This window comes from Sapajus apella, unplaced genomic scaffold (assembly GCF_009761245.1).
Source record: "Sapajus apella isolate SASKATOON/1434 unplaced genomic scaffold, GSC_monkey_1.0 scaffold147, whole genome shotgun sequence".
NCBI classification, from domain to species: Eukaryota; Metazoa; Chordata; class Mammalia; order Primates; family Cebidae; genus Sapajus; species Sapajus apella.
This window is the reverse complement of record NW_022437087.1, coordinates 2,163,755-2,171,402: the sequence shown is the minus strand read 5'-3', so window position 1 is coordinate 2,171,402 and position 7,648 is coordinate 2,163,755.

Here is a 7,648-nt window from a genome sequence, read left to right as displayed (position 1 = left end):
CTTTTTCTTCATAAATTATCCAGTCTCAGGTATGTCTTTCTCAGCAGCGTGAAAACAGACGAATACATCCTCAATGGCAGTATCGTAAGTTTTCATCCTTTTCCCCATGTCCAGCATGGACTCTGCTAGGGTCTGAATATTTGTGTCCCTACAAAGTTCATTTGTGGAAATACTAACCCTCAAGGTGATGACATGAGGAAGTGGGGGCTTCAGGAGGTGAGTAGGTCATGAGAGTGGAGTGCTCAGGAATGAGATTAGTGCCCTTACAAAGGAAGCCCCAGAAAGACCCTCGTCCCTTCTATCATGTGAATTTACAGTGAAATGATGGCCGTCTATAAGCCAGGAAGTGGACCGTCATCAGACGCCGAATCTACCAGTGCCTTGATGTTGGACTTCCCAGCCTCCAGAACTGTAAGAAATAACTTCTCATTGTTTATAAGCTACCCCTTCTATGGAATTTCTTATTGCAGCCTGAACAGACTATGACAGACTCAGCAGTTGCAGGAAGAAGCTGCAGTCTGAGGGCCCCAAGCACCCGAAGAGAGTGGCTTCTCTGAGGGGAGTGGAGGCAGGGCCCATTCTCCAAAAGGGGCATCTGTTCATTGACTGCTTTTTATGGCAAAGTGGAGATTGTCGGGACAGCACCGAATAGAGGCTGGAGGAAGTGGAGGTACCCAGAGACAGAAGAGGAAGCAGGCAGAGGATGGAAGCTGTTCTAAGTGATCAGATCCCTCAGCCAGGCCTGGCCCTGACTGTTTCCCGCCCTGCTGTCAGAGCTCCTGTCAGAGCTGCTGTCCTCAGGAAGTGTCACCTGAACAAACTGACCACTAGGGAACATCACTGAAAGCAGCTTTCCCAAACAGATCAATATTTAATTGCTAATGAGCAATTTTCAATTAGATCCTTGATTTGACTGATGTCTGATCATTCGCCTGTAACCACTGCAGGGCTTTTGCTCCCCTCGGTGGCCAAAACACAGCTGATATTACAGCCATGATAACCTGGGTGTTCTATCCCACAGTCTCCGCCAAACTGAAAGGCTTAGGGCCGCGGTTCTCAGCGAGGGTGAGTTTGCCCTCAAGGGGATGTTCCGTAGCGTCTGGCGATATTTTTGTTTGGCAGTCAAGGGGCGTTACTGGCACATAGTGAGTAGAGTTCAGGGATACTGCCAAACGTCCTGCAGTGCCCAGGACAGCTCCACAACAAAGAATTATCAAAATGAGGCTGAGAGGCACTGCCTTAGGGCCTCCTCTGTTTGTCAATCACAGTGACCTCCCTGATCGGATCCCTGATGGTCTCCAGCCGCACTCTCAGAAGCATCTGGCTCAGGCCCCACCCACACTCACACACTCACATGCACACACACCCCTTCATAGTATTCATTACCTACAATAATGCAGTTGGAACCCTGCCATTTTTTTTTTTTTTTTTGAGACGGACTCTTACTCTTGCTTAGGCTGGAGTGCTGGAGTGCAGTGGTGCGACCTCGGCTCACTGCAACCTCCACCTCCCAGGTTCAGCGATTCTCATGCCTCAGGCTCCCAAGTAGCTGGAATTACAGGCATGTGCCACCTTGCCCAGCTACTTTTTTGTATTTTTAGTAGAGATGGGGTTTTACCATCTTGGCCAGGCTGGTCTCAAACTCCTGACCTCAAGTGATCCACTCGCCTTGGCCTCTCAAAGAGCTGGGATTACAGGCGTGAGCCACTGCGCCTCCTGCGCCCACGGGCCTTTCCAACATTTCCCCACATTTCACTCCACTTTCTGAACTGCTGTCCCTACCACAGTGACTCCTAAACCAGAGCATGCACAGAACCACCAGCAGGACTTGTGAAAAATGCAGGTTGCTGGGCTCCATCCCCAGAGTTTTTGGTTCAGCAGGTCTGGACTGGGGCCACACAATTTGCATTTCTTCAGACGATGCTGAGGCCACTGGTCTGGTGAAGCTGTCCCACACCGACTTCCCCTCTTCACCTCTAATCTCGGCCCCCGGCTGCTGCTCCTTCCCAGAGCACCCTTGTGCTCACATCTGAGTTCCACCCTTGGGGTCTGATTCTAGTGCCACTGCCTCTACCAGGTTGTCTCTGACGCCCAAGTGGAATAAAAGTCTCTGCCGCTGCCCTCTCTCAACCCTCTCTGCTCATCCCTCTGTAGTCATTTTTTTTCTTCTCTCATTGACAATTTTTTTTTTCTTTTTTGGAGACAGAGTCTCACTCTGTCGGCCAGACTGGAGGGCAGTGGAGGGATCTCATCTCACTGCAACCTCCGCCTCCCAGGCTCAAGCGATTCTCCTACCTCAGCCTCCCAAGGAGCTGGCATTACGGGCACGCCCCATCATGCCTGGCTAAGTTTTGTATTTTTAGTAAAGACAGGGTTTCAGCATGTTGGCCAGGCTGGTCTTGAAGTCCTGACCTGAGTGATCTGCCTGCCTTGGCCTCCCAAAGTGCTGGGATTACAGGCGTGAGCCACAGTCCCCAGCCTCACTGACAATTATTTTAAATCATGCTTTACCAATCAGGCACATACAAGAGGAAGAGCTGAAGAGAGTAATGACAGGGACTATTTACAAAGGCATGGGCAAGGTTAAGGGATATTAACAAGGATGGCGAAGTGCCCCAGAGCTAACTGTTAGAAGTCAAAGCTACCCTGAGGGCTAGAGAAGGAGCCATCACTAGTACCAGGAGAGGATCACCTGACAGGAGCCATGGCCTTGGGATAAGAAACACAGAAGCTGCCAGATGTCAGCCTTGCAGGTAGGGAGCTGGGGGATACACACCCTGGCCTCTCTCTCCTCCTGCCCTCTGATGTCCTGCGGGTGCCTCCCACTAGCTGAGCCCAAGAAAACAGAGGGCAGAGAAACCTCACGATGCTGCCCACACAGGCCTGGCTCCTGGGGCTCAGAGCAGGGGGAGAGGGCACAGAGGGAACTTGTGTGGCAAACGGGGTCTCTAGCACCCCACCTTCCGCCCTATTACCCAATTCTAGAGTACAGAACCCTTGTCAGAATTGCCCTTGGATCCATGACAAGCCCAGGACCTTGCATAATCTAACAGGTTATTAATAAATATTCAGGGAATGAATCATTTATCATTAGCTGGTATGCATGTCTGCTGATGAATTTTCAGACATTTTGTGGAATTTGGCCACTCAGAATATTCTAAGAATGTTCCCAGCACCACAGGAAAACCTGCCAGCCAAGGCCCCATGACACGGCTGGGAAAACCAGTCTGTCAAAGTTCCCAGGTCCACCCAGCAGTTCTCACTTATCTATCACTTTGTCGTTCAAAACAAAGAATAGAAAGTAATCAAAGAAAATGCTAAGGAAAAGAATCAACAACAGGGTAACAATCTTTTATAAATGAAAGATGACCAAACTCGAACGAAAGGGGGAATCGTGACTGCAAGACATATTTGCATTAGCGATGATAATGGGTTTACATCCACAGAATTCTTATAAACGTGCAAGGACACAGCTAGAGCTTAAGAGAGACGTGGTCTTCTACTGCGGTACTACTGACTACCATTTATTGAGCATTTACTATATGAGAACTGTCTAAGTGTATTTTATCTCAAATCTCATTGCTAGCGCTTGACTATAAACCATTATCATTTTTCACTTTACAAATGTTGAAACTGAAGTACTGCGAGATTAAGCAAATTGCTCAGGTTCTTCCAGAACTTAAATCCAGATCTGCTTAGTCAAACCCAATTCTCACTAGAAAATAGTTAAGAGTCAAAACACGGATCACCATACAAACTCAAATTCGATGACTCTACAAGTGCCATTTTAACCTACAAAATGAGCAAGGCACTTTTAAAAAAGCATTATGAGGAACTTCCACCGCAGAGGAGGCGCTGGTGAAAGGTGCACTCCCATAGCTGGTGCCGTGAACGATGCTTTCGTATACATGACTCAGAAGGAGCTAGGAGAGGCTTCCTCCAGAGGACTGGGGTGAGGGTGGGGTGCCACATGCATCAGCTGCCTAGGTTCATCAGAGACAGGATACAGTTCTACTAAAGACGTGGGATTGTGTGGCTCAGGGTCTAGAGCCCAGACAGAGGGCACTGCTGCATTCAGACTGCTTCCATTCCCAGAAGGCTCGCTTCATCTGCTCCCAAGCCAGGCTTTCACTGACCTGGCCATGGCTGCTCACAGAAGTGGCAGACATCGAGTAGGTGGAGTGAAGCGGCAACTTGAGAGCATTACACCTCACCATAGGCTGGAGAAGCACATGCTGTTCCCTGCCAGGAACGCCAGGCACTGCATGGGGCCTCTAACCTCCCCGATCTGGACTTCTGGAAGGAACACAGGGGTTGAGTACATTCGCTCCCTCTCTGCCATCTCTCTGCTTGATGCTGCGTCTTTTTTCTTTTCTTTTCGTTTTTTTTTTTTTTTTGAGACAGAGTCTGGCTCTGTCACCTAGGCTGGAGTGCAGTGGTGTGATTTCAGCTCACTGCCACCTCCGCCTCCCAGCTTCGAGCAATTCTTGTGCCTCAGCTTCCTGAGTAGCTGAGACAACAGGCATGCACCATCATGCCCAGCTCATTTTGGTATTTTTTAGAGACGGGGTTTCACTATGTTAGCCAGGCTGGTGTCGAACTCGTGACCTCAAGTGATCTTCCCACCCCAGCTTCAAAGTGCTGGGATGACAGGCCTGTGTCACCTCTTTACTCAGGCAGTCCTGTGTGTGAATCCCACCTCTGCCGCTTCCACTCTATTTAGTGTCAGGCAGGACACTTAGACCCTTATCTCCCTTCTCTGCAAACATGAGTGCCTGCCTCACAGGTGTTTTTTTTTTTTTTTTTTTTTTTTTTTTTTTTTTTTTGAGACAGAGTCTGTTTCTGTCACCCAGGCTGGAGTACAGTGGTGTGATCTCAGTTCATTGCAACCACCACCTCCCAAATTCAAGCAATTATCCTGCCTCAGCCTCCCAAGTAGCTGGGACTACAGGCATGTGCCACCATTTCCTGGCTAATTTTTGTATTTTTTAGTAGAGACCAGGTTACACCATGTTGGCCAGTCTGGCCTCAGACTGCTGACATCGGGTGATCTGCCTGCCTTGGCCTCCCAAAGTGCTGGGGTTACAGGTGTGAGCCCCTGCCCAGACCTGCCTCATAGTTCTGTCATGAAATAATGTACATGAAGTGTTTAGTAAGGGTCTAGCACATTACGGGGGCCTCATAAGTACCAGCTGTCCTTATTTTTGTCCTGTCAACAAACTAGGGTGAAAGCGTCTCTGTAGTCCTCATTTTCTATGATAAAGCCCACTTTTTGGGGCCTTTAGCCTCCCTTACATTTTTCTGATGGGGCCAAGTGGCTGTTGCTGGCAGCTGCTTCCAGCTCATCAAGTCAGCGAGGGGCCAGGCAGGGCAGGATGGCGGGGCTCCACCAGAGGGGAGCAGAGAGCCAGGGCTGGGGCCAGGGTCGGGGGTGTGGCTGCACAGGTGAGCCAACACAGCAGAAAGAAGCATGGCACGTGGGCTGCGGGAGACCCCTCAGGGATCTGTCATTGGAGGCTGAAGGTCTGGGGGTTTAGACTGGTGTCACTCAGCTGAGGACCTCAGAGGCAAAGACTTACATGAGGGTGAGTCTTGAGTTAAAGAGGAAGTTTTCCAGAGAGTCCAGAAGAAACCCTCTTTAGACCACGGAAGGATGACGGTTGCTGCTATTGATTGAACATGTTCCTTTAGTAAGGCTCTGACCTTGGGGATCTTAGTATGTTTTTATCCAGGGTGATGGCTAGTGCCAAGCCCAGTAGACCCCAGCCCCAGAGTTCTTCTACAATGTAGAGAAGATACCCATAGCAGTCAAGGGCATTGCAGCCTAGGGAAGGGAAGAGCATTGAGTCAGAGGAGATTCTTCCAGACAGGAAGGGCTAGTAGAAATCTGCTGTTCCCTCTTGATAGACAATGGAAGGGAGAGGGACAGAGGTCGAGAAGCAATGGCTGAGACACAGGCATCTGGCTTCCCCAGCCAAAGTCCCAGGAGGTGGTGGGGTGGGGTGAGGATGTCTTGAGGTGATATCACCTGTGGTGGGGGGGGCTTTCGCACATCATCTGGGCTGGGGATCTGGGTGGAGACCCCCTTGTATGGTGCTGCCATGTTTCCATGGAGCAGCCAGAATCAAATGGAGACCTGACTGGGCGGGGTGGAGAGGTCTGGGTTAGCGCTCCACAGCTTTCCCTTGGCATGGAAGGGCCAGAAGAGTCAGTGCAAGGGACCTGCCATGCTAAGGGGCAAAATGACCCCACGATGAAAGGCAAAGAGTGTTTAGCTTGGTAGGGGCCAGGTGGAGGGTGCATCTGAGACTCAGAAGGCCTAGCAGAGCAGTGAAGAGCTAGGGAGAGGAAAGTCGGCGAGGGGAGAAGACGAACTTCAGGTTCATCTCCGTACTCCAGGAGAGAAAGGCGGGAAACAGCCCATGGACCAGAGATCCCCGTCTCTACCTCCGCCTCCTCTCCAGCTCCAGCTCCTTCCATTCCCCCTTCGCTACAGCCACACCGGACTCCAGCTCCCAGTGCTGCCTTCAGCTGCAGGGCTCTGCACCTCCCTTCTCTCCTCCGGTCACACTCAGCTTCCCAGATCTTCTTGCCTTGGTCATTTTCCTCTCTCTCATATCTCTTTTATAATGCTAGTCATTTTATTTGCTCGTAATTTCTGCATTTATCTTTGTGGTTCTTTAACACCTGCTTCCTCCACTAGATTTTAAGCTCCACAGTGGCAGGGGCTATGCCTGCTTTATCATTGTGTGCCCAGCACCCAGCACAGACACTGGCAAAGTATAGATCCTCAGTCAGTATTTGTTGAATGACTGGATAAACAAGTAGTGGAATAAATGAATGGATGGATGATCTGTGCCAATTTCTCTGCAGGGCAACGAATTCTCCATTCATTTTCAGAGATGTGTCCAGCGCCAAAGCTCAGAGAGGCTGGGGCAGTAACGGTGCAGGTTCCAGCCCTAATGGAAGACAGCTGGTCTTCCCTCCTGTCACACTCGCTCTGCCTTTACCTCAGGACAGCATCTACTTTTTCAGATAAAGAAACTGAGGAGTTCCACGGTCTTTGGGTTTTGTTTTTACTTTTCGTTATGAACATTTTTAGCATAAAGGAAGAGTAAGGAGGACAGTATAATATCCTTTGGAGAGGATGTATTTTAAAGTAAATTAATGGCTGGGTGCAGTGGCTCATGCCTGTAATCTCAGCACCTTGGGAGGCTGAGGTGGGCGGACTACTTGAGGTCAGGAGTTCGAGACCAGCCTGGCCAACCTGGTGAAGCCCCGTCTCTACAAAAATCCAAAAAATTAGCCAGGCACCGTGGAGCATGCCTGTAATCCCCAGCTACCTGAGAGGCTGAGGCAGGAGAATTGCTTGAGCCTGGGAGGCAGAGGATGCAGTGAGCCAAGATTGCATCACCGCACTGCAGCCTGGGCAACAGAGCAGGACTCTGCCTCAAAATAAATAAATAAATAAATAAATAAAGCAAATTATCATTATCATAACAATTTACCCCCAAGCACTTCAATTTGCACCTCTAAAAAATAAGTATATTTCCCTACTTCACTAAAATACTGTTATCACTCCTAACAAAATTAACCTCAATTTTTTTTTCTTTTTTTTTTTTTAGACGGCATCTCACTCTGTCACCCA